We start from the raw sequence: 15,934 nt of genomic DNA on the forward strand, positions 1-15,934 counted from the left end.
AGTCAGCGTTGCCACATAGGTTTCAAGATCTGCATACTTATAAAGTATTTCTAAACAGTATTATTTAATGTATGAGCTGAATATGTTCAAACAGGGCACAAAATTATCACAAGGGTCTCTTACATACTTTGTGGGGAAAAAAGAATTAGAACTGTCTCCAGTCTGTGTGTAAAATTAGTTATGGTATTTAAATGCTTTTCACAACTAACATAATACCAATTATATTAAATGCTTAACTCTCTCAGGATGGTAACCATATATTTTTTTTACTTAGTGAGCATTATGTGATACACTATTCAAAGTACAACCATATCCACAATTTGAAATCCTTGCTCATGACAAAACAAGATTTATAAATGTGTAGCCAGCTTTAATATATAATCTGAAGAAGACCAGAGCTGCTTCTGCACCTTGAAAACATTATCTTTGATTAAATAGTGATTACAATCTTCCCTCAGATAAAAATAAATAGTATATGTGTGTATATATATATATTTATGTATATAATTTCAAAATCAAAGCCTTGTACTTACTGCATCTCCTTCTGCATGTCATCTGATGGCATTGGGAACAGATCCCAACATCCCAGAATGCAGCTTGGCAGGTATTAATCTCCTGCTTATAACAGGCTCTCTAATTGCAATGCATTTTTTTCCCTTTTGAACTAGCTAACTAACCTGTAATTTTTCTTGGTATCTGCCCAAAGCTAAATGAAGTACCTGATACACCCAAGGAGTTCCTCATCTGCTACAGGTGACTTCAGATTGGGAGTTGCCATCACCAAATAAGAATGAATCTACATGTAACCAGGTTTCAATAATATCCCCAGGCAAGACAGACCGCTCATACTTCCATTTTTATACTGTTTATTAGTTCTTACAAGAAGAACTATGAAGCCTGCATGCAAGTCTCCTCCCCTGAGCTCCAACACAAGACTGAAGCTGAGAGAGATTCTGATCATGGAGCAAGTATTGACTTGATTTAATAAGACAAGAAGAACCTCAACGAGCGATTGCAATTGCTGCTGCTACCCACTAGCTTCAGGTGCTTAGCGATTCAGCAAATCAGCAGCAGGTATGCTGAAGCTTGACCCACTTTTTCTTCCCCATTTTGCAAAATCAGGGTTATTCTTGTTATTTCGCATTTGGGGATTTGCACTCAGGCAAATGCATTGCAATAAAAGACACAATTTGAAAAGATTCTGCTCTTAATGTGTCTAGCTGTTAGTAGTCAGTGGATATGTAAAAGTGGGGAGGAGGCTGCAGAATTAGATGCAAATTAGCATCCAGTGATAATGGTGATAAAAAAAAGGGGGGGGGGGGGAGACCTTAAACTGAAATACTAACTCTTCTTCCCTTTTCCTTATTTTGAGAAACTGAATTTGCCCTGCCTGCTGTTCCTTCAGCTGCTCCTATAGCCTCTTCCTGCTGCTGGCACCCCGAGTAGATCAGAGCCTTACTGTCCTTATCAGCTGTCTCTTTTCTCCAGATGAAGACAGTGGTTACTGGGCTGCCCCCTAGTCTGTCCCTGGACAGAAGTCTGCCCTCTCACTTTGGGGGTAAATACGCAACTTCTCAAGAAGTGGAACCACTGTGACCAGTATAGTACTCTTTCTTCAGCTGTTTCCTCTCTTGAAGATCTATGTTCTGCGCTGCAGCAACTTCATGGACTTCTCCTTTCTGCAAGAGCACAGAGGGAAGGCAAAGAGGTTGCTGCCTTTCTTTCTTTTTTTTATTCTCATGCCCTTTCTTTCATTGTGGCCTCTGCCTTGTTCCACGTGAGAGAAGGTAGACAAGAATCCTGAGAATAGCATAGGACAAAGACAAACCAGGCTTTTCACTCAATAGTCATGAGCATTGCGTAGAAAGAAAGTCAATTCTCTTGTGTCGATTCTCAAATGTTTCCCATCTGCCCCTACTGGGCAAGCCAATATTGTGCTAGAAACACACAGCCTTCCCCCAGTAAACCATTTCCTTTTATTTGTAGTCAGCCATTGGATAGGCTCTGGGTATGGCATGGCATAGCATTGTTCTGCTTCTGGACAATCCTTTTTTTGTACTACTGCCAAGTCTCCATTTACCACTGCAGGTGTATATCCATGCAAAATCATCTATAAAATAACACATTACACATAAGCTGAATGCAAAATCATGTAGTGAAGAAACTATATTCAGAAATCAGATGTACAATCTAGACAATGCAGAATGAACATTGCAAAACCTGCTAAGATAATGTCTGCCAATATCCTTGCCTTTCTCTGAAGCATGAAGCCTTTTCAACGTGCAGGTAAACTTAATGAATTTTTTCTTACTTATTTCTGGTAAAACATTCACCTTCCTAACTATGATTCTCATCTAGAGATCGACAACTTTTACTTACATCTTTAAGTAGGTTTTTTTTTTTAAAAAAAAAGGCTGAGCTAGACACTTAAATAAACCAGAAAAATAATCAGTCCCACATATTTTAAGTTTGGCTTTTGGAAGGCACAGAAAGTACAGGATTTATAATAGAAAGTCTAGGATAGCTTTTACTCTGCTTTCTCTGCCTGAACTTTCAAGCTTCTGTGTCCAAGACTCTTTCATGTCATTTAGTTCTCATAACTACAAGATTCATTTCAAATCCCCTACAGATTTCCTAACAAAAAAGGTTAAAGAATTTTCCATCTGAAAGTTGGGGAAGTTTAGCCAGCCTTTCTGGGTACCAGTGAATTGGTAGACAAACAGATTACATTCCAGTTTCCTAATAAAAACAGTAAAATTATTCCCATGTATGTGATAAGAAGTAAAGTAACTCAAGTAAAAGTGAGAAAAAATAAGCTGGTAGTTGGGAAGACTTAACTTCAGTTCAGCTTAAGAAAATATTGCCCTGGTGTCCATAAATTCATGTTTTTAGTTCAAGTTTAGTTTTTCTCCATTTCAGTTCACACTTGGATTATAAATGATGCACCAGGTGTGAACAGTGGTTCAGTAACAGTGTCTGATGTAAGATGCCAGGCTTGGAAGAGCTTTCAACACTAGTTCATGTGTTTGGGACCTCTGCTTAGAACCAACTTCAGTCCTGCATTGTCCACCTGCTGGTTCCCCTTTTTCAGAAAGAGAAAAGGATATTGTAGATCTCGTGGATATCAGAAAGCAGAATCATCTGTTTCAGATAGCTTGTTGGCGAGGATCTCCATGAGATGATTCTCTATGTGTATGGTGCTGCTTTGATCGGCACGTGGAGAGAGTGGAAAAGTTTAAAAGATTGTAGGGATATGTGTAAACATTTTACAAAAGCAAAAACAACCTACAGGTGCAGCTAAAAATACCTCTGCATAAAATTCAGTCAACTAGTTAAAAATGCTAGTAAAGTCCCAGTGTCAGAGGATGTGAATCTGTCATCATTTAGCAAAAATATTTATTTTGCTTTTCCCTTTAATACAATTACTTTAAACTATCACTATTTCAGTAATGACTTACTGTAACAGATGGAGATTTGGGGCTTGGCTTCTGTAGTATGGTTCAGCTTTTAGATTTGTTTTCCAGACTTGTGTGTACACAGTTGTATTTGTCTGCAAACAATACTTGTGCAGGTGTCTACCTGGTGTTTGGGGCATGCAAAACCAGGGCTTGCCAAAACTTTGATTCTTTTTTTTAATTTTTTTTTTTTCCCCTAACCAATCATTTCACACACCAGAGAGTTTGGGCACTAGAGAGATATGTTCTTCCATTTTAATACAAGTCCTTATTTTTTATGGAACTAGTTAACGCTTTCTTCGTGTAAATGAACACAGGTACAAGATAGAGTAGAATAAAACCTTGGGACAAAATTCTGGAATCTTTCTCTGCTGCCTCCATAGTAAGAAGGTTTCTGTCCTAACCCTCTGACACTTACTGCTACCTGATACAATCCAGGGTAACAAAAGCTGATTCTTGCCAAATTTGAGGCAGGAAGAAAGAGTAATTCCCAGTTGGAAATATTCAAAGGAGGGAATGAGCTACAGACCCTCAGACATGAGATTCTTTAAGCAGGGACTTCTGTACACATTCTGGAATCAAAATGAACAAGTATTAAATTTGAGTATCAAACTCAATCTAATTGTGTGCAATTGATTGTAAAAGTTAATATGATTCTGAGTATCAAAATGAACAGGTATTCAATTAAACTTCCAGTGTAGTATGATTAAAAATGAAATAAAACCAAAGCATATCTTTTGTGGGAGAACTGTGTAAATATAATAGGGTTTTGTGCGAGGATCAGTTCAGTGGTGAAGAGAATATAGTTCATTTTCTTGCAAATGCTGGTCCGTCTTCTGGCTTTGCGTGCAGCTACTGCTCTTGTTTATAGGCATGGCACCGCTACCCTCATTTGGCCGTCCTATTAGGAGTGATATAGTATCTTTGTGCTTAGGAGGAAAATACAGTCATTATTCAGTTCCCCCACCTAGAGAGAGGTACAGGAAGGAGCACAGAGCACCCCATGGTACACAATCCATAGTATAGGAACATGCAAAAACCAGGAAAAAAAAATAGTATTCAGGCTTCAAAAATGAAGTAGGTAGCAACCCCATCAACTACAACAGAATCCAGACTAGCTAGCAGCTGGGGGAGCGCTGAATTAACCACACCACGCAGAGTAGATAGCCAACAGTATTAATCTAACATACTATAAATGCCCAGAATACTCATCCCAATCTTTTTGCTTCAGATTTTGATGAAGTATGGGTTATCTGCCAATGAAATGAAATACAGTGTGTCTTTGGAGCTTAGAGGAAAAAAGTACGGTAACCTAACATTCTGGAAAAAAAATCTTAACTACATTTCCATTTTGTTATTCTTTCTCCTGCAGCCTGATTAATGGTAATCTATTAATGGTTTGGATTTGGATAACTAGACATGACTTGTAAATTGCTTCTTCAAAGCAGATGACAAACAATATGTGCTTCATTGTCACACACAAGTGTGTATCACTGCCAAGAAAAAGGACACTGGGCAAAGGGGCCCAGCGATGGCTATTGTTTGGCATAAGTCTATGTTTGTAAAAAAAAGGCACTTCCAGTCATTTGGGTGTGGGGCTTTCCATGGAACAATCCTGATTAGCTTGCTTTCCTAAGGAGAGGAAGCTTGTGTAATGGTTCAATCTATCTCTTGCTCCAAATTTCAGACATATTTGACACATGAGCCAAGGTCTCAAAAATAATTACATTTCTACAAGTTTCTTGGAAGTTGGCAACTGGAGACAGGAAAAGGAACCATATTCATTCCCCAGAAAGAAAGAACTCAGAAGCCAACCATTGCATATTGTACTGTTTACTATCGCAGGCTGGCCAGTCACCAGTTGCCTAAAGCTGAATTAGCCCCAGTTGGTGAGGTTTTTTCCCTGTGGGGGTGACACTGAAAGGAGAAACACTGTTAAGATATCCTTATTTATTATAGCAGGGAGCAAAGGTGCTTTTTGGATGAGACCATATAAATCTGTAGTGAAGCTGCTTTAGTTGTGCTGCTCATAGAGCAAAGTTGGGTTTTTTTTCCTTGAAATGTACTCTAACATTCAGAACACAGTAAGCATAGTCTTCTGGTCCTTAAAGATGTATGAAACAATACTCAACGAATTATAGCATAGCTGAGGCACCAAATAATTAAAATACTGGGTGGAAGTATACACAACGTTTTGGTCCTTGGCTGGAGGACCACAGTTTGTCTCCCACATGCATGAGCAAGGGTGGGTAATAACTTTGGATCCATCTCTCTAAGATCATTTTGATTCACCCAGGTTGCCAGAGAATGAGAATCTGAACGTAGCTGCTGAGGTGGCAGTATGTTAACTCAGATTTTTCTGTGGAATAAAAGCAATGTAGTGATATAACTGTGCAGGAAACTTTGTTCAAAATCATAAAATGCTTAACTTTTTTTTTTTCCTCATAGCACACCCCTATCTGTGTCATTCCTTTTTCATTTGTTGTTCTCGGCCTGGATTCCTTAGATAACTTTGCTAGAGACTCAAGTTTTATTGTAGATACGGAAAACTGCCTAGAAGTTTTGCTCCTTGGTTGCTCTGGCTGCAGTCCAGCCGCAATAATACTCAAGACGCAACACATTCAACTTGCTGCAGCAATCATTCTTTAAAATATGGCAAAAAAATAAAGGGCACCGTACACAATGAACTCTGCTGCTACCTTAATTAGTGACTTCAGAAACCAGGAAAAGTGAGTTGTGACCCGGATCTTCGGAGGGCTAGTTCTAACTCTGCTGCACTGGTTATGTGAGCCTAAAGTACAGCTACAAGTAAAGGTGGCAGGGTTAGGATAGAGGCCAATAAACACTGCTCAGGGCTAGTATAGAGGTCAATAAAAGTTGTTCTCAGTGCCAGTCTGGCTAGCACCTGCTGCTGACAAGGGAAAATGCATACAGAGACACCTGGGTTATATTAGACAGCTCTTAACAAAACCCTTGCTGACTTCTGTGCAACATTTCTGGTTACATACAACCAAAATAAAAAGTACAGAATAATAGATGGAGTTACATAAAGCATATAAAGACAGTAAGCTAGATTTTAAAGCTGTCTGTGAATATGACATATAATAGACACTATACATCCAAGTGGTATAGATAACAGAATAATCATGTCCACTTGACATTTCCAAACATAAAATCCTGATTTCTCTTGGTTATTAGTTTGGCAACAGATTATTTGGACTGTGAATTTTCATGCTGTGTCTCTGCTCTAAGGTGATATTGTGTGTGTGTGTGTCCATATGGACAAAGTAGCACCAACCAACTGGAAAAATCATAAACTTTACTCTGTTAAGCTTTTTCCAGCTATTTCTTCGAAGCTGTAGTATGCCCAGCCTTGCAAGCAAGTGCTTCAAATTTGGTGAGTTAGGTGCTTTGGTTAAGGATGTGTCTATTGACATCTTGTGGACTGATGGAGCTCTCCTTGCTCCAGCCCCTGGTTTTATTTACGGGCGAAATCACTTGTTCATTTACAGTCCCTACCAACCTGAAATAATTAACAGCATGGGCATCTACTTGGGCTGCAAGGGGCCAAGACTGTGCCTGTTATCATTTCTCTAGTGGAGAGAGAGTTTAAGTGTTGAAGCCCTGAAATTTAAACCACCCACATCAAACCTGTCAAGAAACTGTTGCGTGTTCCCCAGAGCGTACCCCGTGATCGCTGTTTGTGCGGTTGGAGACAGGCAATAAAGGCAGAACCCAACTCCCAGACTTCGCATGAGACTTCTGACACATTTACTCTTAAAAGGTACATCAGGAAGAAGATAAGATGAAGGAAGAAGATAAATGATATTCCTATCACTTGGTTTCCTCGCTACAGTGAAACAGAACTGGGACTGTGCTAAGTGTCCTTCAGGTCTCTACAATTCTTTTTTGCTAATCTTGACCTTCCTTCAGAACTGTATCTTTCTGCTGCTCCTAAACATCAGTTTATTTTGACATCGTTCTGCCCTACAGTTACACTGGATCTTTCTGGTCCAGAAGCCTGCTTGTCCCTTCCTCCACGCTACCCATAGCTTCCTCTGAGCTTCACTGAGCCTGTTTAGGTCCCCTCACCACTAGTGGAAACCGTGTGTCCTTAAGCAAATTGCTGAGCCTCTGCTTCAGTTCCCCACTGTGGAAAAGAGGAATTGGTACTTCATGTCCCCTACCACGTCTTGACCTCTCTTTCAGTCATAAGAAAAGGTAGGGTAGGGTTTCATACAACACTTATTTTTACTGAGTGGTGAGAGGAAGGATTTCAAAAGAACGTGGACACACAGAGGGAGAGAACCTGGACACACGCAAGACTGAGGGAGTTAAGAGAAGTTACGATTCTGAGGCAGCTGAAGAATTTAAGAGTTAGGCAGCAACTCCAGGCCTTCCTGTGTGCTGAATGTTCTGGCTGACATAGGCTCTGATAAAGGAGGATATTATTGCTTTTCTTGCGACTTCTGAGCTGCTGCCAGATATTGTCCAACTGTGGGCAGTCATCAAAAAGGTCGGATTATTTTTTTCTATCAGAGGATATGAATGACTGTTATTTCCTTAAAATAAATTCCAAATAAATAGCTGAAATCTATTAAACTTCAGACTATCTAGGAAAAAAAAAAAGTAAAATCAAATCTTTGGGGGGGGGGAGTTTGACAGTTTTAATGAGAAATTCAGCCTATTCACTCATCTTTATTAAATAGAGGCTTCAAAGGCTTTGCTCTATAGCTGGAACAACAGTTAGATGAGGCGTCACCGGAGCCCATGAGGGCTGAACAGCAAGAAGGAGAACCGCTGCTATCCGGGCACGGTGCCTGGCTCAGGGGTTCGGACCCTGCCAGTTCAGAGCAACTGTGAATCCTCACACAAACTCTGCTGCGAGTTTCTCTAAACCAGACGCACCAACTCGGCGAGTTACTTGGGATAATGGAGAGAACCAAATAGGTGTTTGGTTCCTTTCTACTCTCAGAATCTCTCACTGCAAGGTGTGCTTAATTGGCTGTTAAGCTGCAAACTTGATGTGCTGCAAAACTGTAAAGGAATCTGCCATGTTCACATACATAAGTAACAGGTATTTTGCATATTTACTTTTAGGGGGGTTTTGTTTAGAGCACACGCAGCCTGAGACACAATGAAACAGCTTGAAATGCCCGCCAGATGGTTCCATTAGCTGTTCCTCTGCTGTAAATTAAAATATATAGGTCCAAATTTCTTCTACAGAGCTAATGAGGGAAATGGAGAAATGTAAATTAGCAGTACAGCTTTTAAAATATTTGGATTGTGTCTTTTAAATTGTTATATGTTATTATAATATTTCATTTTAGCTATACTACTAAAAAAAATTAACTTGCATAAAATGCTGCATGTGAACTATTTTCAAGGTCACATAGTTGGCACAACAGAGGTTTTGTCTTAGAGTATTAGAAGGGACCCCAACAAAAATACCCATGGATTTTTAAACATCCACTTAATTCTGGCCGGAGATGACATCATGGAGATGCTGGGAGGGCTGGAGCCCCTCTGCTGTGAGGACAGGTTGAGAGAGTTGGGGGGGTTCAGCCCGGAGAAGAGAAGGCTCCAGGGAGACCTTAGAGCCCCTTCCAGTCCCTAAAGGGGCTCCAGGAGAGATGGGGAGGGATGCTTGATCAGGGAGGGGAGCCCTAGGAGGAGGGGGAAGGGTTTGACACTGAAAGAGGGGAGATGATTGAGATGAGATCTCAGGAAGAACTTCTTTGCTGTGAGGGTGGTGAGAGCCTGGCCCAGGTTGCCCAGAGAAGCTGTGGCTGCCCCATCCCTGGAGGGGTTCAAGGCCAGGCTGGATGGGGCTTTGAGCAACCTGGTCTGGTGGGAGGTGTCCCTGCCCAGGGCAGGGGGTGAGACTGGGTGGTCTTTAAGGTCCCTTCCAACTCTAATCATTCTGTGATTCTGTGACTTCTGGGTTTCTTTAGAAAGCACAGTGGGAGTTACTGCACTTAAGATCAAGAACCAAAGGAAATCGAAAAATTGCATAAGGCACAAGGCCAAGGAAGTGAGGTGTTGAGACCTGTTGCTTCATCTGCTGCAATAGGCTCCGTTGCAGCGGTGCATTAAGAAACCGAAGCGAGAGGTACGACGAGGCAATGCAATATCCCAGCAACATGAACCAGGGCTGGTTCAGGTACACGGGGCTGAACTTGCAGCTTGGTGTGAAACAACTTCACAGCTCTCACAAATACTAATGAGTCCCATGACTAAACTATGGCATACTTGGAAAATGCAATCCATAATACGGAATCACAGAATGATATGAGGTTGGAAGGGACCTCTGGAGATCATCTAGTCCAACCCCCCTGCCAAAGCAGGTCCTCCTAGAGCAGGTTGCACAGGCTCATTTGGAAACTTCTGACCTATATGCAGACTCCTGGGGAGCTCCCGCTGCAGATACACTATCGCTGCAATGACGGGTAGCCATGGAGCTCCAGTATTGTGTATATATTATACATTGTTATGCAAACACACAGCTACTTTTAAACCCCAGTTTCATAGTCACCGTGGTTTTAATTTCAAAGCATCAAAAAAGAAGGCAGAAATAAAATCTCCTGCAAATAGACCTTGATTAAATCTAGAAAGAATTTTTACAAACAATTCAAACATGAGCAGTCTGAAACCCTGAAATGGAACCACGCTGGTCAGCGGAGGACAGTCACACCAAATGTTTCACTTTAAAATGCCACTTTGTACTTGGTAGAACTTAATTTTTGTGCTGGTTTCATATTTAAATAGGAAAAGACAATTTCAAAGATTATTAGATTTTTTCCTCAGCATATGAGGAAAATTCCCGCCCAATTCTTTGTATGATATACATAAAGTACCCCTTAGAAACAGCACTTGGGCTTTTCTGTCAGGTTGGAGACTAATTAATTTAACCTTGGGAAGCAGGTCCAGCAAGTATTTAATCCTGACTCTTTAGCCTGGATTCACAGATTCACTAATCTTCCATATGTCACCATACAATTAAGAGCACTACAAAAGCTGTGAAAATAATATTCCACCCACCCACCCATTTACCCCTGAGACTCACCAGAGCCTGAATCTTCTCCCCAGGCCCAGCGAGCCCCCTGGCACCATCGGCGGCGAAATCCCAAGGCGGAGGATGTGTGGAAGCAGACACCGAGCCCACCTTGGGGTAACGGTCCTTGGGGAGAGCAGAGGGGAGATGCCGAGACAGCCCCAACGATCCGCCTCTCCACAAGGCTCTGGTACGTCCTCTGTGCTCGCAGAAATACCTGGACCCACAGCCTGAACTCCAGTGTCACATGGGTGACGGAGCTAAAAACAGCAAACCCATGGGCTTCATTTAAACTCCCCCAATATATCAGTCTTCTCCCCCGAGGCTGCTTATGTGCCTCTCCCAAACTTTTCTACAGTTTTCCTGGAATTTTAATATCCCGCTCTCTTTGGTTTCGTGCTTTTGCACTCTTTTATTTTTAGCCTCAGTATTTCACAGTGGTCTGTAGAGTCTGCTTGACGCCAGCAAATGTAACTGGATCCCTGGTCCCCGCAAGCCAGGAATTGCAGCCACGATCAGCACGCTGCCCAGAGCAAAAACCTTGGCACTGGCCAAAACCAAATAGTCGGAATCCTCTATTTATCTTACGGCAGGGCTTGGGAAAGGAGGCAAGAAGAGTTCATCAAAATGTAAAGAATAGCTGGGAAAGGGTTAGGGGTAAGTAAATAGAAATCAAAGATGCAAGTAGGTCTGTTCAACAACAGATTTGTGTGACCAGACTTCCAGAAGCAAGAACAGGGATTTACAAAAAAAATATTTCATCCTCTAGTAACCTAGTAACAGGACAGGCATGCACAAAGCAGATTGCCTTTAGAAAAGGCTTGTGTCAGCAAGGTTGACTTTAGTGGAATAAATAAGAATAGGCTGCTTGGCAGCAGGTCGCTGCTGACAATAATCTCGCAGGTCAGATTTTCCAAGTTATGATGGCTCATTTAATACACACACAACTGCAACTACCAGTGCTGGTTAGGATTAATATGGGCCACCATCGTCCACCCCGCCTGTGGTGTGTAGGTGTCAGGCTTTTACCTGACTATTCCACGGTATGTAACTGGAATAAGCCTCGTCTCTGATACTAAGGAGCTGAATTACCTTGCTTGACCTCACTTTTTAATTTTCTATCACTTCTGGCCCTTTCTTCCTGTAGCAGAGAACAAAATGAAGAATTGCCAGTTTATCTGATTGGGAAATTGTTCATCCTAACTATTCTAGGATTTATAACTATGGTAACTAGTGTCTACAACGGAGCGTGACCACTTCACGGAAGAAAAAACAAGTGTATGGAGGCAGTTATTTCCCAAAGGTGACGTGATGAGTCAGCAGCGGAGCCCGGATTAGAATCCAGCGCTCAGACCGCCCATCCCGTGTGCAGCTCACTAAACCACTGCTCCTCCTGCAGCCTCCAGGGAATAAAGTTCATTCAGCTGGGTGGTAAATGCTCAACTCCTGCCCTTGCACTTCACCTTGTTATTTATCTACGGTTTGGCAGGCTTGATTGTTTGTTGCCAAGAAAGAGTGCAAATCGGGAGAAACGGAGAAAGCATTGGTCTGAGCATGGAGCAAAGGACACTGCAACAGCAAAACTCCACTGGGAGAGAACGAGAGCACTGGTCTGTCAATGCACTGAGTATATAGATTATATGTAACACCAGAGTTGCTTGAAAATGAATTTTTTACAGGACAGCTTCTCTGTCTCTTCGTAAGCAACAAACACAGAGTAAAAGAACTGTCAGTATTCTCCATTGCATAAAGAAAGTTCTCTCTTTTTTTTTTGTTTCCCTGGCACGTTTGCTTAACTAATTTGAAATGTGGACAGCCAGTCTGAAGTCATTCTGCCAGCTGTGAGTGATGCCACTGTGCACAGGCACAGGAAGGGTTTTGCCCTCACTGGTCTGCTGTGGCATGAACTGGCAAGAGATGGTAAAGATGTGCCCTGTGTAATCTCCTGCTCTGTTCTCATCCTATCATTTTTCAGTTACTCTTTGTATCACTGCTCCTCTTGGTTCTTGATCCTCCTGGTTCATGGTTAACCCTTCATTCTCATTGTCCCAATTAGCAAACTCTTAAAAGGAAACACAAGAAGACAGATATTCTTTACCCCTGACACTGAATATCACAGTTTAGGAACTGCTGTTGCCACTGTGATGCTTCAGAGTCTCATCATGTTGAGCACAGCTAAAGTGGAAAACTTGCTAGTCTCCCATATTGATGCAACTTTTCCACAGAGTTGTTCTTCTCATCAAGATTTTTTCTTAAATGACCCAAAACCTTAGCTTTCTTTTCCTGCTGCTGCCTAGCAGCCTCATACACCTACTTGAAAGTGCTTCACATCACGGCTTAGTGATGAGACAAAGATGCTTGCAGTTTGTCCATTGGCAATTTGCCTGGTGACTTACTCTTTTTCTCCCTTCCCTTCCCTTCCCTTCCCTTCCCTTCCCTTCCCTTCCCTTCCCTTCCCTTCCCTTCCCTTCCCTTCCCTTCCCTTCCCTTCCCTTCCCTTCCCTTCCCTTCCCTTCCCTTCCCTTCCCTTCCCTTCCCTTCCCTTCCCTTCCCTTCCCTTCCCTTCCCTTCCCTTCCCTTCCCTTCCCTTCCCTTCCCTTCCCTTCCCTTCCCTTCCCTTCCCTTCCCTTCCCTTCCCATTGGTAAACCAGTAATGTTGATCTGTTAAGGGGATGTCTGATCTGCTCTTCTTTTTTTTTCTGTTCAGGATTGAACATTCAGGATGAACACAGATTATGTTGGACAGTGTGAGCTTACACAGCACTTGTCAGAGAGCTCACAAATATTAAGACTGTCTCAGAAAACTCTGCTTGGTCCACAGGGCTTGCAGAAGGCGCTCAAGGTAGAGAGTCCAATGGGCTGGTCTCCGGGGAACTGGGAGGTGCTATGGACTATCCACCACCAAGGAGCCTCTTGAGGCTAGCACAACCCAAGGTGTAATTAGCATTGAAAAGCAGGAGTGACCACCAGGACAGAAAATGTGTGGCACCCCACTGGGCTCTGTCAATGTCTTCCCTGCTGGGGAAGAACCCTCCATCAGAAAGCATGGGTGGCCGCAATAATGTTGAGACCCAAAGCATCATTTTGGGCTATATATTACATCCTATTTAATAAGTTACCTCACTAAAAGTGACTTTAAGTGCGGTGTGTGTTTGTATACAGCTTTGAATGTACGTGGCAGTGCTTTTTCTATGATGGGTGATGCAGAAAGGTTTGTGCTGGGCAGGAAATGCAGCCAGATATTGTAGGAAGCCCATATGGTAGCCTGAGGCAGTTAGAAAAAGAAAATGGGGTGCTGCTTAGATGACCTAACAGTAAGAACCGGCTTACCTCTGCTGGGCACGATTCATCCACTTTTTGCATTTCTGTCACCAAGAAATATAGGAGTGAGTCCATGAGAGCAGGACACACAAGAAGCCTTAAGCTCTTAGCACATAAATATTTGTAAAGCAGACAGTGAGTCCTATGCATTAGGGTAAACATAAATTCTTCTGTTTTATTCTCAAATGAAAGTGTATTTTATTCAAACCCTAATCTGTGTGCTGTGTGGCTGCCGCTAATAAACAGTTTCTCTTCAACTAATCTCTAAAGAAGGATTGCTTCCTACCTACCCTGACGTGTTTCTTGCAGGCACATTGCTCTTTAACTCACTGACTTATTCTTTCTTTTTTTTGGACATGTTAAAAACCATTAATCTAGGAATTTCTATTGTGGAGAAGACAGATTTTGGAACCAATGATATGGAGATAATTGTGGAAGGCATAGACAATTTAAGTTCAGATCCAAAGGTTTTTATTCAGTCCCGTAACTTTAAAGAGAGCAACCTTAATGATGTTTCCGAGCAGGGATGAGAGCACCCTCACAGTGTAACCTGCAGGATCTAGATTTGGGGTGGAAAGAAGTGGACTCTCATTTTTCATTTGAGTTACTTCAAGTACAGAACCTGCCAGGATTCACAGAGCCAAACCATTTTACATTCATTCCTTCAATGTGAGGATTTTGCTTTAGTCTGAGAAGGATGTGACCTCCTCTCCCTCTTCTTTCACGGGGAGTGAAAACTGTCAAATGTAAACCAGATTCAGATCTCTGAGCTAAAGTGCTGTTTTGCTCAATACATGGGTTTCGTTGACACATTTTTTAAATGCAGTTCCAAATCACAGCTGATTCTGCCTGTTGTATATGCCATCAGCCAAAAACCTTAAATATCTACTTTCCTAGGCATTTCCTTCACATAGGGAAATAACTTCTCATTTCTTATGTATCGTGATCTGAACTTATCAATAGACTGAATATTCATTTATAACATATACCTTGTACTTCCTTTGACTTAATTGTTTGTGCGTAAGGAAATTATCTGAATTAGCTGTAACAGGTTCAGTGATGGAAAAACATTACATATGCAAAGACATTTTCAAGGAGCTCTGGTTCCTAGCAATACCATTCTGTTACTGACTTGTCTTGCTCCTTCAGTGTTGTTAAAGTATTTTTACTTGGTTTCTTTCTCACTATTTTTGGATATGATTTATGATTGCTTATCCATATCAGAAACCCAAGCCCGAAGGAGGCAAGTGCTTTCAAAACTGCCGGTGTACAGACGCAGGCAGGGCAGGCAAGCAGATGCCTGGCTGTCTGTAGCAAATAAGAATCCTGGCTACAGTTAAATACATCACTACTAAAAAGAGCAAATATGTTATTCCAAATACATTAATTGTTAAATGATACAATTTAGTACAATGCTTAAAGGTTATTTTTCTTTTTCAGAATCAAAGTAGGCTACCCTATCTGGTATCTTTTTACATCACTGTTACCTCCTGATAGGCTTAACTGAATTCTCCCTATTGACTCAAATACGTCTTATGCCCTCATTCTTGTTGTTTAATACTCAAAAAATTAAAAGCAAAATAACATTAACAAAATCCTGGCTTTCTTAGATAAATTTCTGTACCTGGCCACTTTGATATTCTAAGATGATATAGTAGTTAACATTTGTTTGCTTTTCTTACACAGGCTCTCAACGCCCTTGAAATTTCCACGTAATAATATATTGCTTTATAGATGAGACATTGAAAACCAGGAACCAAATCTGAGCAGGGGAGTGAACTCCCATATGACTGTTACATCATTTAGGTGTATCACTAGCCTCTCTCTTTCTTAGAAAGACAGTCACACCATATTACTAAATAGCAAACTAGATTTTTTGTACATCTGGGACAGGGCTGAGTCTAAAAATGATAGCCTAAAACAATGCAGAACTAATATCATTTTGGAGAAAAAGAACTCTCATTTTGTTTACCTCATAAAACTGATGACCAGAATAGTACTGATGATTCTGATAATTCTGGGTGGCCTGGGGTGTCATGAGTTCATTCGTGAGTGCAGAAGGAAGCAGTAAATTGTTTGGCTTCATAAACTGCCCTAATAGCAA

At 41.4% G+C, this 15,934-nt stretch overlaps 1 protein-coding gene across 1 annotated transcript in view; it reads right to left on the minus strand.

The window, feature by feature from the left end:
• RAF1 (Raf-1 proto-oncogene, serine/threonine kinase) overlaps nt 1-10,701 on the minus strand; it is an 80,662-nt gene extending 69,961 nt beyond the window's left edge. Inside the window, exon 1 of the mRNA XM_074151565.1 lies at nt 10,522-10,701. The gene's annotated coding sequence lies outside the window, so the exon portion shown is untranslated. The remainder of the gene's footprint in view (nt 1-10,521) is intronic.
• Between the last annotated feature and the right edge of the window lie 5,233 nt (nt 10,702-15,934).

The sequence above is a fragment of the Numenius arquata genome, chromosome 8 (assembly GCF_964106895.1).
Source record: "Numenius arquata chromosome 8, bNumArq3.hap1.1, whole genome shotgun sequence".
Taxonomy (NCBI): Eukaryota; Metazoa; Chordata; class Aves; order Charadriiformes; family Scolopacidae; genus Numenius; species Numenius arquata.